The sequence below is a fragment of the Emydura macquarii genome, unplaced genomic scaffold (assembly GCF_026122565.2).
Source record: "Emydura macquarii macquarii isolate MOO-44397 ecotype Brisbane River unplaced genomic scaffold, CSIRO-AGI_Emac_v2 contig_450, whole genome shotgun sequence".
NCBI lineage: Eukaryota > Metazoa > Chordata > Testudines > Chelidae > Emydura > Emydura macquarii.
In genome coordinates, this window is record NW_027130587.1 from 14,041,164 (window position 1) to 14,059,745 (window position 18,582).

Below are 18,582 nucleotides of genomic sequence, written 5' to 3' on the forward strand. Positions count from 1 at the left end.
TTTTTAAACAAAATGGTTTTTTTGGTCAGAAAATGTTAATTCATCAAAACCAGCACTGTTCACAGGAAAGGGTATGTTTCAAATATCCCGTTGCAAAAAAATTTTGGAAGAAAAAAGGTAGCAATGGTCAACACATCCTGTTTTGACATTTCCTAAAAGTTCCATTTCTCGGTTCAAAATGAAAAGTTGCTTTGAAATTTAAGTTGACTTCCAGTAAAAATAAAAATAAATGTTTAAAAGGTTGAATGCAAAATGTTTCAATTAACCCAAATCCAAAAACATTTCAGATTTTCTGTTTGTGAAAAATTTTAAGATTGACTTCTTGTCTCAATTTGGGATGGGGAAAATTTTAAAAATCTCAAAAATTCTCACAGAAAGGGAAAACCATAAACCATTTTCTACAAAGTTATACTACCTAGCCCTTGCATGATGTGTCTATTCAGTAAATATGGTTATTTGGATGCCATTGGTCCCCAGTATTTACTTCATATTACGTTTGTAGCATAAAGAGCAAAGGATACAAGGAGGGTTGAGGGAATTAATACATTTGCTGGGCGGGAATGGAGAAGTGTTATTTTATTATTGTATTTGCTGGTGGGTATTGATCATTCTTTGAACTGGGATCAGCAGTCCCTGATATAATGTAATAATGCATATAATGGGAGCCAATACCATGTGATGGGTACCCATTGAAAAATTGATTAATCAAAATGAACAGAGGCAGTATGAAATAAAGATACCTCCTAATCAATGTCCCAGAAGCTCTTTAGATCAATAAATTTTAGGAAGAAGCCATTTAACCTGCCAGAAAAAGATCACCTTTCTATAAGTTTAAATTTATTTGGATCATCATAGAATTTAGCAGAGCACTCAAACTCTGCTATAAAATATGAGAGGATGGTTTTAAAAATCCTACAGAAAGGACCTCATTTTCTATTCAGTTCTATGGCAGAAATTTTTTCAAAAATGGGTCTGGAGTTGATGAGATGTCCAAGTCCTTTAGGTTATTGTTTTTGTTTAAATAAAATAAAACAAAACAAAACAAAACACACACCCTAGGCACCTAAAGTTTGGCTAAATCCATAAGTACGCACCTAAACAAGCAGGCAGATTTTCAAAAGGACTGACTTAATAGAAGCTGCCAAGTGTTCAGCCTGTTTATTTGGGTGCCTAGATAAGGAATTTGTCAAAAATAGAACCCTAATGTTAGATAATCTGGGCCCTGTAGAGTTTTAGAGTAATTTCTATAAAACTCCAGAAATTCTTCATTGAATTCAATTGGTTTCATCCCTATTAAATTCTAGAGGACTTTTCTTTAAGGACCAGCCTTCAAAAATGCACAAGAACCCCTTAAACAGCAACCAGTGCGCTTGAAAGCCTTTAGCCAGCTAAAAGTAATAATTACGTATATGCAATTCGAATGGACTGTGGGTTGGAGAGAGCATGGAATAGTTCACGACTGGAGACAAGGCTCCTTTTAGTCTGAATGTTTACGCTGCTGAAGCAAAGATTCACCATGGCAACTAGCTTTGCCACAAAGCACCGCTCAGCTTGAATTACTGCAAGGAGAAATGTTGAAACACTAAATCCCTTTTCTGTAATGCATCAATATAACCTTTGATTAAAGGGAAAAGAACAAAAATCCATGCCAGACCTTTGCTGCCAGCTGAAGAGCATATTTTCTAAAGTTCACCTGCTGGAAAAAAAAAAATGCAGCTGATTTTCCAAAGAAGATTCATGTCCCCTCAGGCACAATCACAAAATCAAGCAACAGCCCCACAATTTCATAGGTAATTAGCAGAGCTTTCAATGACTTCCATCTCTTCCCCCTCTCCCCTGGTAAAATGCTGGAATTCATTCAGGGCCCAATCCATTATCACTGAAGTCAACAGACCTCTTTCCATTGATCTCAATGGGCTTTGGATCAGGCCTTTTGATCCCATCATAGAAGATGATGAGTGCCCTATAGTGAGAATTAGAGCACTAAGCTTCCTATACCCCCTCCCTGCCTCTGCCCCCTGAAATTATTAATTGGACCAGTCATCTTTCCCATAATACTCTCCAACTTTTGAGGAACATCTGAAACTCTCGGGTACTGCTATCAAAAATTCCTCTCCTCCTACTTGGTGAAAACATAATCTGTGAACAATACCTTCCAGGAAGAACAAACTTGTTTTTATCTGGTTTTCATTACAAATTCTTACCAGTGCCATTTGCTTAGAAAAAGCCTTTGAAATGTAAAGGCACCAGATACATGGCTTGGAGAGAAAGGCTGATCTAATTGCTGAAAGAATGTCCTCATAGTGCTTTATCATTTTTGTTTTCCAGTTACATAAATATTCCATGCAGCAAAGTATAGCAGCTTAAATTTCACCATGGAATGTCTGACAGATGAGAAAGGAAGGAGGAAGAGAGGATATGGAAATTGCATCTAGGCTATGCTTTCACTACCCTGAAATTCGGATTACGCAGGTGTGAAAAGCAGTATGCACCGCCGTAACTCCCCCATGTGGACACTGCAGGCATGAAATAAAAGGTTTCTAATTCGCATTAATGTAGTCCTATGTTAACGCAAAACAGGAACTTTTAGGTTTGCACCTGCAGTGTTGACCGTGTGACACTGATAGTCACATCCCCATCATCCGAACTGAAGGGCAACATAGACAAACCCTCACTTTAGCTTGGTCTTTTTTGCCGAGCAACAGCAGATGGCTTGAGAGAATCAGTAATGGGACACAGAACCTTTCAGCTATAGGTCAATAGTTCACATTTTTGGCAGGTCAGAAGAGGCAACAGTCATTTAATGGCTCCTGTGAAAGATGCAGCAAATCAGGTGAAGACAACTCAAAAGGGGGAGCGTTTTTTAAAATCGGGCATAGGGATCGCTGTTTTGAGCTATTTTCCCTCTGGAAGGACCTCATAGGGAAGGATCATGCTTGCATTGCTGCTTCAACACTTAACCCCTCAGTAACAGCAGGAGCAGTAATGAACTGTCATGACCCTGGTCAGTTACTTTCCACTACTCCTGCAAGCCAAAGAGAACCTGCCATGTACAGGAGCAGCACAGGAGTCAAATTTTGCTACTGCAGGGGTACGGATACACATAGGTAAGCCCCAGATGGTGCACAGGGTCGACCTCGTCTAACAACACTGAAGTAAAAGCTCTTTATGCTTTGCCTCCAGTAGGGTGTCACATAGGGATTGCTATCTCCATATAAAAACACACATCTCTTCACAGTGAGGATACAGCCACAACTACACTATCACTTATGTCAGCAAAACTTATGTTGCTCAGGGGTGTGAAAAAACAAACCCGAATGACAAATTTCACTGGCATAAGCGCTCATGTACACAGCGCTATGTCAGCAGGAGAGCTCTCTCCCGTCGACATAGAGCAGCTACATGAGCAATTTTACATTGGCACAGCTGTGCCGCTGTAAGTTTGCTAGCATAAACATGGCCTTAGTGTTTGCAGGGCGGGGCCTAAACTGACAAGACAGAGTGGGAGGGGAAATAAACACACGTAGGCAAGAAGTGACAGCTCAAGATTATATGATAGGCACACAGTATAAGCTGAAATAAATTGTCAGTACAAATACTGAAATTCTTTCATGAAAGGTCCTTGCTACAATCAGCATAAAGTCGGAGCGGCTTGTTTTAAATTTTAAAAAACTGTAGTTATGTTACATTATATATTTTAGGCCTGATCTGGAGAGATTTTGTACAAGTATAGCTATTTCAGTCATTGATTATATTACCAATATAGTTATACCAGTACAATCCCTAGTGTGGATGCACTTATCCCAGTATAACGATTCCTCAGACCTTTATTCCCCTTCCTTATGGGAATAGCTATACCAGCATCACATCTTCGTACCAGTATAACTGTGTCCACACTAGGGGTTGTTGTACCATGTTAACTTTACCAGGATAGTTAAAATGGTACAACTTGTGTGTATAGAGGAGGCTTTATACCGATGCCATTTTTAGGAAGGGGAGGTGTGGTTTTAACATTTAAAAAAAAACCAAACGAAGTATGCTCCAAACTATGTAAATGAATAGCTATCACTCCTGTAGCAAATTCAAACTACCTGCCACATAAACAAGCCTTAAATTGCTGCAGAATTCCACAGGCATTGACAGTAAGACAGACAGGGTGTACTATGAAAAACTGACCACATGCTCAGCTAATTAGATTTAAATTAAACCTTGCTGAGATTTGAGCCGGGGGAACTGGTTACATTACTGCTCAATCTGAGCTCAGGAGAAGGCATGAAGCTAACGGTCAAGGCCAGATTAAAAAAAAACAGAATCATTATGCTGCTATTAATGAGGTGACGTCTCTAATTTTTTTTGGATTTAAGACATTATTCTACAGATCTTTATGATAAAAAACTGCCAGCAAAGGCATCCAGCTGAAAAAACAGTGCAAATATACAAATTGCAGCCCTTACAGAAATGTTCAGAGCTGTGGACGTGGAGAAATGTCAGATTTTATTGACTAGATTTTCTCTGTCTCCCTTAGGAGAGAATATAATGCACCAATTCTTTGTGCAGCTTAATCCCCCCAAATTGCCTTTACTGAATCTTTACATCTATCTTCACCTCATTCAATATTTTCACACCATGAGGCACTTAACCAGATTTGGATATTTTCCAATAAAGATTCTGTTTGGAATCATACGTTGTAAGTGTTACCCTGGGCACACGAAGGCAGCTGAGCTCTGAGAACTTCTGAACCATTTGAACCATTTCACCCGTCCTCGAGAACACTGTTGGAGATTCAGTCCAAGTTGGTAGTGACAGAACACTGTCGTCCATTGATGGATGTTGGTCCCCTACTGAAGACAAATGGATGGTTTCAAGTCCCATCCTGAGTGGGCAGGCGTGCACATTCCAAAACCACCACACCGAATGTAGCACGGCTGGCAGATTGGGAATTGAATCAGGCTCCTAATCCAGATTTAGGTATCTCAAATGGCCAGTGAGAGCTGTGCGTTGTCAGCACCATTGACAGTCAGGCCATTATTTAGGTGCCAAAATCTGAATATAAGAGCCTACCCTTAGGCTCCCACATCACACAGTACAGCAGTATGAGACTCTAAATTGAATATAAAAAAATGTTCCAAAATCTCCATCTAAATCCCTGTGAAATGTTGAAAAAGTGAGATGGGTGTAGAAGTGTGATTTTGTACTCAGATTGATTGACAGAGGAGATGGTGGGAGAATTATTTTTCTTAAGACCAATGTTTGCTGATGGAGCAGTCTCAGATATGGGAATATGCATGGGTGTGCAGGGAGAAAAATAAAGAAAGTCTGAGCACTGGAAAATAAGCAGATTAACAATCACTATATTTTCATTTCTTCATTTACAATACTGTTTCCATTCTTTTTACTTCAACACCCCACCCCCCCCAACCCAACTTCTCTATCCCATTTAAGTTTTGTCTTGACAAAAGGCTTGGATACATTTGGAAGTTAACATAGAAACACAGGAACAGCACTGGCAGGGACTTTCTGGGTCATTAGGTCCATCCCGTGCTATCTCAGGCTATCCATGGATTAAGGTAGGGTGTGAACTTAAAGCACAACAGTAGTGTCTATATAACTTCATGCGTGGACATTCTTATTCCAGAACAAAAGTGCCTTGTTTAATCCACTTTTGTCAGCACAGCCCCGAAGTGTAGACACAGCCTACACCAACAAAAGAGGGTTTTCCATTGGCACAGGAACATCACCTCCTCAAACTAGGTTAGCTACGTCAACCGAAGGCCTCTTCCATCAACATAGCTGCATCTACACTGCGGGTTCTGTGGGCATAACTATGTTGGTGAAGAGTGTGGTTTTTTCAAACCCCTGAGTAACATAGTTACACTGACATTACTTTATGTGTAGACCATGCCTTAGTACCATTGACTTCCAGTGGGTGACAATTCTTAAATGCCTGCAGGCTAGATTTACAAAGGTATTTAACTACCTAAAGATGCAGATAGGCACCCAGTGGGATTTATAAAAGCACCCCTAACCAAATTAGGCACCTAAATCCCATTGATTTCACTGGAAGTTAGGCACCTAACCTGAACTGTCTGCATTTTTAGGTGCCTTTGCAAATCTACACTTTAGGCATTTTTGAAAATTTACCCAATGCTTTACTTCAGACTTTAATCACTTATGCTTAAGTTCATTAGGGACAGGATTGAGCTACAATAATATCGCAAAGTCCATACATAATTTGCACCAGTTTAACTAAACCAATGTAAAAACCGATTTAAATTAAACTGGTGTAAATTACCCACGTAGCCAAGTCCTTATCTAACAAATGCTAACAACATACATTTTATCCTTGTCTAGACCAGGCCTTAGAACACATCAACTAACTCTAACAAGACATCTTTAAATCCTAGTGAAGACAAAGCCTGTGGAGAAGTCTCTTGCTTCCTCGAGATTATTCCTAACTCTCATTCACAGCTGTGTATGTCTGATAAATTACTTCAAGCCAAACACTAAACTGCCGCCTCCTACTTCTGGCAAATTGGAAGTATCCACGCCCAAGGCAAAGGCCATCTGAAACTCTTGTGCTGCCTCTGGACATTTGTTTGGGGGAAGAGAAGGGTTAAAAGGTGAAGCATCCCCACCAGTCAGGACTCCATGCAGAAACAAGCATCCCAAAGATGACCGCAAGCCTGCTTCTGATGCCCCAGGAAGCAGAGAAACCTTTTCCCAGCCATGTAGCATGCTCATGTGAGTTGGTGTGTCTTTTTTTTTTTTTTACCTTGGGGGCAGGGGCTGTGGATGTCAGCTGGAGACAATGGTGAGATTTGGACTTTGTGAAACTACAGGAGGAGTTTTTTGATTTGTAGATCACAGGAGTTACTGAAGGAGAAGACCTACATCTGGTCTACCCATAAAACTTGGTTTGATTTAGCTATGTTGCTCAGGGCTCTGAAAAATGTTGTGCCCTGGGCGACATAAATTCAGTCAACCTAACCCCCGCTGTATATGCAGCTTTCCATCCACCTGGCTACAGCCACTTGAGGTAGATTTACTACAACAGCAGAAACCCCCTTCCATCACCATAGCAACAGTCTACACTACAGTGCTATAGGGGCACAGCTGTGCTGCTGTAGCACTTGTGTAGACAGACTTCTACTAGGTTACCTAATCCATTTCCCATCTCATCCCAGAGCAGATTAGGATTGTCCCTCACAGCAGATTTCCTAGTTCTCTGTCCAATTGCATTTTTAACTAACCCTAACTACATGGTTTCCACTATTTCCCTTGAGAGATTAAGCCACAATCCACAAAATTTCACTAATGGAAAATTTCTCCTGAGATTGATTCCTGAGTTGGAACCCTACTAATGCTTTCTGCGAACCATTTTCAGCATGATTCAGGGATATCTATTGCTAAGAGCCACTGTCAAGAGCCACAGTCCATTTCCAAGCATAATGGTGCTTTAGTTATCATTTGGCCAAGTAAAACATTTACCCTTCTTTTAAACTTTCCTCAGATCAGGCTTCCTGGCCTTAATGATCTTGATTGCTCTTCTCTCTGACTTCCCTCCAGTTTGTATAACCTTCCTGTGCAGAAAGCAACCAGGAAAATATTCAGGTGTCAAACTTCGATCTTATACCATTCAAGGAACATTAAAATTCCTTTAAAAACCACCAAAATTGCATAAAGCCTTAGAACAAAACACACAAGCTGTTCAATGAAAGAATGGGGGCTTACAGATTTGTTACTGTAAAAGCACTGGTGTCCTTTATATAACATCGTCACCTTACACACAGAAGAGTCAACAGAAGGGTTCATTCACTGGCATAGCCAGGTATAGCTCACATAAGTACTGAAGAGGATTTAAGCAGCAGTGCCTTCTATTTAGGACATGGGCCACAGATTTTACTCAGTTCAATATAAATTGGCCTAGTTGGGAACTGATCCATGTTACAATCTATAAGGCATCTAACACCTTCTGGGTGCTGTCACTTTCATTGCACTGGGGCATGAGAAGGAATACTCAAATACTATGGTGAATTGGTGATGCAGGCCATAATAGCACCTAGATAGTTTAGGTTAGATAGGAATCAGAAAAGAGTCAGGAGACAATTGCAGGCTCTATTAAGTCACATGGCCTATTTACAGAATATAATGCATACCCCATTGAAACTAACCTTTGTCGTCATGGCTTAAAAAACTGTAATTTTACCACAAGATAGCGAATGCATGATAGCTCATCCCACTGTAAAATCCCAGGGGGGGGGACAAGGCACAGTAATTTTTATCATGAAGCAGTTGGGTGAAGTCATCCACAGGTCTGGAGCTTTGACCTGTTTCTCCGGTCTCCCTGCCCCCAACTACATCACAGTAAAAACTATCTGCACCTTGTCTCCACTAGCGTTTTATAGCGAGATAGCAAATGCACATAAAAGTAACCTTTTTTTCTGGTAGTAAAGACAAAGCCTTAGTTTCAGTAGGAGATGCACTGAATAGCCATAGCTATCTTTACAAAATAGCCATATCCTATTTTATTAAACTAGCAATGAGGGGACCAGATATGCAAGAAAGCCAGACGCCAGTTATTTGTGGTCTGATCTCCTGAATTCTTCAGTATCCTCAATCCTCACTAATATTCCTGGGCGTTGAGCATCTTGGAGGATGCTCAGCACATCCCACTAGCAAACCCATGAGATATTAAGCATGATACTTTTTCAATTTAGCCAGGAGCACCAGGAGCTCCCTATCTTTATTTTATCAAAGGCATATTTACCAGTTGGTACACTTACACTTATTTTTAGTGGTAACAGCAGAATGCTGTGTTTCAGTTGTTAGAAGGAGTTGTAAATTTGCATGCTTTTGAAAAAAGTGGAATTTTAAAAATAAACTTAGCCATGCAATGCACGCACTTAATTAGTCAGTGATTGCACATGAAAACACTGTTTCGCTGTGGACATTTTTTAAGGAAATGTTTGTTCTCAAACTTTTCTCAGAGGTAGTTTATCAACTGTTTAATCTGATAGCAAAAATGTTTGCTGAGCGCGAGAAATATAAATGGGGACAGTTTAGAAGGAAATGAAGACAAATATCACTGAAATGATTTGCTGATCAGTTTCATGTGTATTTCATCTCCAAAGAATCTTTTAATTACAATGTTCTACATCAAGTCCAAGACCTTTATAAATGAAAATAGTCCCAGAATGCAAGGGTTAACCACAAATACTTTGGCATGCAAAGGATCTGTCACATTTTTTAAGCTAAGCTCCGAGATGTTCTTGACTAAAATGTCATTGGTTTAAATGCATGATTCTCTCAAACCCCAGTAAAATAATGGAACTGTGCGTTTACAACACAAAGACTTCAGAGCAGTCTGAGAAACCACCAGAAAAATAATTGTGTCCACATAATCGTATACCCTTTGAAAATCTGCCCAGAACGCAGGGAGGGGGATGGTAACACATGGAAAGCTTTATTTGATACTAGGGCCCCAATCCTGCAGCCATTCCCCAGGCAGTGCTTCTGCTGAGCTCCATGGGTGTTCCATGCACAGAGGAAATGCAGGAAGCATTACTGGAGTGTTCACCAGGAGCCTGATCCCAGAATAGAACCTCAACTCCACTTGGATCAGGCCTTAACACACTTAAGCTATGGCCCTATGAGCTAGGGAAATGATTCCCAGCTCATCAAGACGTACTCAAGCTAGCTCGCATTGAGCTAATGTGTTAAAAACAACAGTGTAGCCATGATAGCATGGGCAGTGGCGGCACAATCTAGCCACCCCAAGTACAAACCTGCCTGAACCCCCATGGGTACAAACTCTGCACAGCTAACCCCATGCTACTACTACACTACTCTTGGTAGCTCACTAGCTTAGTACAAGTATGTCTGTGCAAGCCACAAATCACATTTGTAGCTCGCACTGTAGATACAGCCTTAGCTTTAATCTAATAATAGCACAGCCTAGTGAAACTGGAAACTTTTCAGTCACTACAGGATAAAGTGTAACAGCCCACAGGTCTCTGAGGTTGTGACTCTGGCCATGTGGCTGCAGAGGGGAGAAGGAGATAAGAGATCACTTGCCTGATGCTCCCACTGCCAGGGAGTGGGCAGAGAATGGAAGGAGCCTGGCTCCTCCCCCACTCGCTGGCAAAAGGAGCTGGCTGTGTGTACCGCAGGGAGCAAACTGTTCCATGAAAAGGGGCTAAATTACTTTCCTCCTCCTACAGAAAGGAGGCAGCAGGGGGGAAACCACAACTGTCACAATTTATTCTCTGGGCTGCTCCCAGCATGGTGCACGGCATCACAGGTCCTCAAGATCTTCCAAGTGGGGTCCTGCAACAGGTGCTGGAAAAATTCTCTACTATAGACACAGCAGGAGAGACCACTAAAGCCATGATAAAGGACAGAATCTCCATAGCGTATGTTTCCAGCCATAAGAGATACAATTCAAGTCTCCACCCCAACACATTTCAAAAGCTTTGGCTAAAAGAACTGCATAGGCAATTTTACATATTAACTTATCATTTATGTTGACCTTATACATAACAATGGCATGAGAAGGCAGTAATTAGACTCAATACAAACTGACCAGCTAGGTCACACTTCTTTTCAGTGCTAATTGTTGCCCCAAAGACACTTTTGTGAATCCTGATTTAAAAGCAAAACCTGGCAGTTCAACAATATGCTTAAAATATGCATCAAGACCCTCTGCACATTGGGCCAATAAAAAGCACAAACCATAATACCAGCTTACAGCAAAAGGAATGAGACACCGGGCAAATGATGTGTTCTGATAGAATGGAAATCAATAGGAAGGGTTACAGATCTTAATGAGCATACTAAATCCTACTGTAACTCTCAAACAATTTTTTTTTAATAATGACAGGTGGTACCAACACTATAATTTGGATTATTACAGAGAAAAAGATTTTCCCAAACCTGTACAAAGTTTAAATTAAAACACCCCCCAAAAAAGAGAGAGAGAAGAGAAGAGAGATGGTGGTTCTCCCATACAACTAGAGAGAGACACAGGACTTTTGTTGGGATATCTGGAGAAGTTAGGCCCGCCTACTTCACTGTCAGGGGATGGCAGGGCTCTAGGTAAGACATGCATGTAGACTTTTAAAATCCTCTCTCTCTAAATGTTGGGTTCCTACTGCTAAAACAAACAGTGCTTTGGTTTAAGGAGACTGTCTGGCCTCTGCATGCCACTGGTCAGAGACTCCCAAAGGGAAGAACTCCAGGTGCCCAAAGAAAAATCAGTTGAACCTGCAGGGTAAGAGTGGTGAATACACAGGATACTGTCTCCCAGGGCCCAGTCTAGGAATGGGAGAACTGCAAAACTTCACCCTGAGATAGGTCAACTCATGAAATCTGAGACCACAGAGGGTGTTCTCAGAGAGGACAGGAAGGGGACAGAGGTGCAGCTAGCCTGGAAACCAACACCCTATGCCAAAGGCACAGGAAGTCGACACAAGATGGAGACTCACATATAGTGCACATCACTTCACTCTCTCAAAACAGGAGCAAATGGTTTAGCCTGTACTGGCCTCCTACTCCAGCAGCCATGCTTTTATATAAGAGAGGCAGTGTAGCCCAGTAGTTAGGGCAATTAACTGCGAATCAGCTCTGGGTTCTGCCACTCACCCACTGCGTGACTGTAGTTGGGCAAGTCACTTTCCCACCCTGTGCCTCTGTTATCCCTCTTGCCCTTTCTCTGTCTTGCCTATTTAGATTGCAAGCTGTTTAAGGCAGAGCTATATACTGGAGAAGTTGACTTTTTCACATAATTGATGTATTCCACACAAAACTGTGTTAAGAGACTATGGACAAAATAGTATGTGATCATGTAATTAAAGACTGTATCATAATGTATACGCACAAGGGGGACAAATTAAGGTTGCACAGACATCTTAATCTGGCATTTCCTAACTTTTGAGTCCTTGACTTTGGAAACTTAATAATTTTCTTTTAATATAGGTTCTTGTGTGTGTCATTTCCTAGGTTTTTAAGAAAAGCAAAAGCCATAATATGGCATCATACTGACGCCCACATTGGTCATCATCAGGGTCAGAACCTTTAGATCCACCACTCAGTCCTCTGCCACTTGAGCTAATGGAGTAACTGATAGCAGTAGTAAGTAATCATCCTCTGTGTGAGCCGAAGCTAGAGGGAGAGGAGATACACACTTTGCCCATGGGTTTCTCAGATATTTGCTGACAGCAGAGATATGATGAGACTCAGGAATTTTAGATTCCATTTCGGGCTCTGAAGGGGAGTATACTGGACACAGACACTTCTGCCTATTCCCCCCACAGGCTTGAACCCTTCTGCCCAGTCCCCTCCAACCTGTCCCTGGTTCCAGGCCTGTCTCTTCCCCAGCCCTAGCTCCTTGCCTACGCAGACTTCTCATCCCAGTTTGAGTCTCCTTGCCCAACCAAGACCAATTCTTCCATCCTGTCTCCTTATCCTATTGTCTCTCATCTCCTCTCCCCTCTCCTCAACCCCCAAGGCTCCTAGCCTCCTGCTCTGAGCTCCTCATTTAATCAGTTTCCTCCTCAATGCCCCCCAGCGTCCCTCTCCATGGTTCCATATCCCAGTCTCTCTGCTCAGCCAGTCCCAGTTCTCCTCCCAACTCCTTGTCAGATTTCCTTCTGTCCATTCCTCCTCCCACTGGTTCCTAGTCCCAGTCTCCTTGCCCAGCCAGCCTCAGTCTCCTCCCTTCGCCTGCTAATTGTCTGATCTCAGTGTTCCCACCAGCCAACTAGCTCTTAGCCCCCCAATATTTAAAGTGTGTGTGTGGCAAGGAAGAAAGGCATGTCGTGAAGGGTCAAAGACCTGGCCAAAAAACAAAACAAAAAAACCATTAAGAATCAAGCTGGGTTGCTGAGGGGGCATTTTAAAGACTATCCTAGCAAAGCCACTGCTCCCAGATTATGACAGAGCCCTCGCTTTTTTTTCCCTGACTATTGCAAGCACTGTAGTCCCTTCCTCCCCATTTCCCTCACTGGATCCTAGCCCGTCTTCCCTTCCCAGCTCCCAATTCCAGCCTCCTCTTCACCCTGCCAAGTTTCTCTCATCCCTCCTCCAGTCACAGTCTCACCAGATTCCTTATCCCAATCAACGCCTTTCTTTCCTCACTAGTACGGCTTTTATCCCCTTTTCATTCGAATTACACAGCTTCCTCTTCCATATGCCAGAGAGTGCACAGGAGATAGGCTCCCTGCTCTCAGTTCCCATGCCCAGCCCCACCCAACCCCGGGGGAGCTGGGTGCAGCGATTACAGGGAAAACCTGGCTTTGCCCTGGAGGCCTTAGCTGGAGCCTGCTCAGACACTGTGCGGGGATGGTGCATGCGCAGTTCAGTCGCACACAGAAGCTGCAAGAGGCTCCAGTGTGCTCAGTGACGAAAGAATCTTCTGAGATTTTAGCCGCTAACAATGAAGGAGTCTACATGCAAACTGTGATTTTACAAAGACTTATCACTTGGCCAAATGTGGGTGGATTTTCAAGGAGATGGGAAAAGGGACGCCCCTGACATAAAGGTCAACCTCCTGCCAAATGTCAAGCTGCTACTCCAAAGCATGGAAACCCTGGAGCTGTTCAAAGAAAAATCTCTAGAATTTTGTTTTGTTTTTTAGCATGGGTAAAACATATTTTCCCTGCGCCTCATTCTTGGAAACGGCTGTACTGTTGTGGCTGAAATTTTCTGAAAACAAATGAGGTCAGAGGCAGGTCCACCATACAAAATTTTAGCCCAAATGGTTAAAGTTTGGAAAAGCAAAAAGCAAGTGAAAACAGGGTACATTAATGGGAAATGTTAAGCAACCTTAATAGAGGGCAGCAATAACAGCTCTGCCTTCAAATAGAGGATTTTTCTAATCTCCAAACATTTGCACCTTACAAACCTTGGAAAGCAAGGTAGGATGGCACCCCCAGTGATTGTTATTGGGAGTGCACTATTCCCACTTCCTAGCATTAGAGATGACTAAATTCCCACCACAACTGCTAGAATATCCTAGTCATATTAAACATGAGCATATAAAATCCTCAATTTAGCAGACAGAGCTTCCTTGTAGCAAGAGACACAAAGCGATCAAACTGGGGGCAATTAAAAAACATGCCATGCAATGTTCTAGACCCCAGACCCTGTCCCCTCACATGCTGCTCGTCAAAGGGGAAGGAGCCTGCTGCAGCAGGAGTGTGGCTGGTTGCTCGAAGACCTTCTATCTCCTAATCTACATTTACACTGCAATCCATCACTATGGAGTCTGAGCAACCAATACCTGCACCCCCTGCTGGATGCTGGTAGTGGATGCTGGTGGGAGCTGGCCCAAGTATAGCCAAGCTAGCTGTAGGTAGCTATATTATGTATGGTACCTACACCAGCGAGGACAGGTGTCTTGGAGAGGAATGGGGTAGAAAGGTGGTACATGCTTTGCAATTGCAAACCCTGGAGAAGCTGAGAAGGAGCAGCCAATCTCCAGATGCATAAAATTGTTAATTATACTGGAGTATCACCAGAAGACTCTAATCAGGATCAGGGCCCCATTATGCCAGGCTCTGTCCAAATACAGAGGAAGATACAGACTATGCTCTGAGTCTGCTTAATATCACAGAAGCATTTATTTTCACCACTGCCACAGTGCCAGTTTATTTTCTTTTGTTTTATATCATGCAAAAATAAATGAATGCAAACATGCAGGGGCACTAACTGCTTAAAATAACAAATAGCAACGCAGTGGGTGCCAAGGATAATTAACGTGCCAGTCACCACACCACAGCTTACTGTAGACCACTGCAGGATATAAACATCCAAGCCATTTTTAAGCCCTTCTGAGCTTCTCAGTTCACCCTGTCTATCCTGACTCTCTTGTTTAGACTGTTAGCTCCTAACCAGTAGGAAGTACCTCTAAATTGTGTTTTATATAGCGCTAGGTACACCATAGGCACTTCTATCTATAAAGAAAGGTAAATTTTGATCTTCGAGAATAGACTTGTGTGGCTCAGCCTGTCAAAAAGAAACCTTTCCCATAGGTGCATATTAAAAATTACACCCACAATGGAATCTGTCTAAGATCTAGGACCCTATCCTGATGGCTTAGTCATTGAATAGCCCCCTGGCCTCAGTGTTACTACTCAAATGGGGGTGGGTCTGAAAACAAGTCTAGAAGATACCAGTAAGATACCATAGGAAAACAATCCCATGCAGGCAGTGAAGGGATAGATAACATAATAGTTCTTTTCCATCTCTAACTTCTATCACAGTCACAAACAGTTTCAGTATGTTGCAATGTACAAAATGTGAATTTAGCTAGAGTGAACTGAAGCTAAGTCATTCTATGAAAAGCTATCTTCACTTACCCACTAAAAGACTTCCACTGTAATTTTTTTCCTAAATACCTCACATTTCAGGTGCTGAAATTTTGGTTTTGAATCCAGATATATAGGTCAACCATCTGGTGATCTGTTTGGATGAGAATGATTTCACTGAGAGAGATCTATGGAATACAATTATGTTTCAGGATAATAGTTTCATATCACTCAACAAACACCAAAGAAAAGACGAAGTCACTCATCAAAAGCATTTGACAGCAACTTGAGCATATATTTTTAGAATGGCACACATTTATCCTATAGCAATTACTTTATTTATATTCTACCCCAACATATGGTTAATGGCGTGTCACTTTGTTTGACAGACAAATGTGCAACAGTGCTATCCCACCTTTACAAAAACACAACATTCTGATTGGCTTATAGTGATTCAGACAATTGGAAACAATTTGGGTCATAAAAGTACAGCTCTCAAACAAACAAACAAAATATGAATAACTCAGTTTGCCAGTGGGTGCACATTTGAACTTCTGAAAAGGCAACTGGCCAGAAATCTCATTAGCGAAGTATTGCTCCCAGGTGATATAAAATGGACAGATTTCTTGATCAGTTGATTTTAATAGACTTATGCCTTTAAGACATATTAACGATGAACCACACAACAACTTCTTCCCCTCCTCAAATATTCCTCCTTCCTCTTCCATGATCAATTCAACCAAACAGTCAAGTTATCCAACTACACAGCCTCTGCAGCCCAAGACACCAAATCCTGCTACAGGTTTGTGGACTTGATCCCACTTTTTTTTTTTTGGATCTTTGGGGCGGGTGGGATGGAAAGTATTTTGAAACAACACAAAGGAAGAGGGACATGGGGAAAAGGAGAAACACAGCTTGACAACCACCTGTAAATCAAGCCCGGCTCCAGAGAAGAGGGTGCAGGGAGCCGAGGGCGGGGATTCTTCTGCTTGGAAACAGAATGAGCGAGACTCCTGGGGTTAACTCACCCGCCCCCAGCGCTGTCCCATCCCGTCCCCACATCGCGGGAGAGGGGGAAATGCTCACACACGGGTCCAGCTGGAGTGGGGGGGGGTTGCGACCCGCATGGAGGGAAAGGCACCACCGCCCTCCAGCCTAGGGAAAAGTCCCCTCCCCCCTTCCCAGCCATGCCCCTTGCCCTAGCCTCGCCCCAACCGCCCCTCTCCGCACCCCAACCGCCGCCGGGCTGGCTCCCGTCCCCATCCCACCACCCGGGGCAAGGCGGCCGGGGGCTCGCCTGGAAAATCCCCCTCGTCCAGGACAAGCCGCCCGCCCAGCGCCTGGGCGAGCCCAGCCCGGAGCGGACAGGGCCTCTGCCCGGCTCCGCCCGCCCGCCCGCAGCGCCCCGGACGCGCCGCGGCAGCGTTGCCTTGGCACTGCCCCGGCGGGCGGGCGGCCCCGGGGCTGGCACGGCCGGGGCGAAGGAGGGGGGGGGAGGGGCTGCGCCCGGCCGCACAAAGGCAACGGCTGCTAGCCACCCGGCACGCGACGGACCGGCCCGCCTTCCTTACCCGGCGGCGGTGGCTTGCGAGGGCGCCGGGGCAGAGGCGGGCTCCGAGCCGCCCGCAGCTGGAGCGGGGTGAGGGGGGGCGGGCGCTGCCCCGGGAGGGGGGCGGGGTGGAGCGGAGGACGCGCGCGCGCGCTCCCTCCCCTCACGAGGGCCCCGGGCGTTTGGCTCCGAGCTCGCCGCCAGCGCAGCTCCGAGGTTGGGGGCGGCTGAGGAGACGGGAGGGGGGGGAGGAGGCGCGCGCGCGTGGCCGGGGCTCGGCTCGGCTCCAACACGGGAGAACGCGCGAGCCCGGCGGCTTCCTAGCGGCCGCCTGCCTGAAGTGCAGCAGGCGAGATGATCCCCCCCCCCGGGGCCCTGCCTGTCTGCCTGCCGCTGGGAGGGGGAGACGGGGACATCCCGGCGGGGGGGGCACGAGCTCTGCGGGGTCCCCGGGAGGCGGCGTCAGTCAGTCTGTCTGTCCGTCCGTCCCCTACCGCTGCCGGGCCCCTCGGCCTGAGGGAAGCCCGTGGCGGCGGCAGGTCACTAGCACGCCCCGGGCGCAGAAGGGGGAAGGAGGCCGGCAGAGGTTAAGCCACTTGCCCCGGGTGGCTGGCAGAGCGGAGTCGGTGTCTTGGTTAAAACTCACGGGGGGGGAGCCTGGCTCCTCCCTCCCAGGCCGCAGTGCTCTAACCACTAGGCGCTGCCTCACCCCTGCCTACAGAGCCAGTCTGTGGATGGCAGGGGCTGGCCAGGCCGAGTCATTTTCCTTACCTGGGGGAAACGCAGTGAGCCCCATGCATCCCCAAAAGAATCAGGGTGACCAGAGGTCCCGATTTGATAAGGACAGTCCCGATAGTCAGGGCTTTGTCTTATACGGGTGCCTGTTAGCCCCTGCAGCCCCTGTCCTAGTTTTTCAAACTTGCTAGCTGGTCCCCTGAAAAAGAAAGCCCCCAGAATTAAGGACTGAACAGGCAAAAGGTCATGGGGGAGGATCTCAAGAGGGGAACAGCTGAGAAACTGCAGTAGGATCCCACCACCAAATGTGAACTGGGCCCCTGGTTTGTCTAGGGGGGGGATTGAAAGCCATTGAACCAAACTGTAAACCTTAGATATGATGGAAACCGCTTCAAGCCAGGGGGTGCACCCCCTGCAGCCCTAGTTCTAGCACCTATGTACCGGGCCTCATGTTTCCTTTCTTGATAGTGACCTTTATGTGCAGTAGCAGGAAACAGAAGCTAAGGGGACTAGAAAGACCCAGCGAATTCAAAATAATGTGCAGAATGTACCTAATGATGAGAGTGAGAAGAGCATTGACATTTGGCTTATCATGAATGTAGAACATCCCTTTTAAGACACAGTGGTGTAAATATTTATATTATGGTAGCGTCCCAAGGCCCAACATTTGGAACATCTGGTTGCTGCTGGGAGTAATCCTCCACCTTGTGCTGTGTTGCTAATGCTGAAGATACGGTGGAATCCACTGCAGATGCTTCTTAAAAGGTCAGGTAAATCAAGGTTTGTCAGTTACCATGGCAATGGGTAGGGACGCAGGCCCTGAATAACATTGGTTTCAACAACATTCTGGGAATGACCTTATGTTTGCATAGTACTTTTTATCCTGAATGATCCCAACACACGTTGGGGCTTTTCACAAATTACATAAGACATTGGGAGGGGGCGGAGCCTTAATTTGGCATGTTTGTTTCAATGTTAAAGTGTTACAAAGGG

The 18,582-nt window shown here is 44.5% G+C and overlaps 1 protein-coding gene across 4 annotated transcripts in view; it reads right to left on the reverse strand.

The window, feature by feature from the left end:
- Window positions 1-16,983, reverse strand: part of CUEDC1 (CUE domain containing 1) — a 105,074-nt gene extending 88,091 nt beyond the window's left edge. The window contains exons 1-2 of one of the 4 annotated variants that reach the window (XM_067538070.1): window positions 16,877-16,911; window positions 15,357-15,459 (exon numbers count right to left, since the gene is read on the reverse strand). The gene's annotated coding sequence lies outside the window, so the exon portion shown is untranslated. Of the gene's footprint in view, window positions 1-15,356; window positions 16,134-16,231; window positions 16,719-16,876 lie in introns of those variants that run through there. The other 3 variants (XM_067538072.1, XM_067538069.1, XM_067538071.1) reach the window with 3 other exon arrangements.
- Between the last annotated feature and the right edge of the window lie 1,599 nt (window positions 16,984-18,582).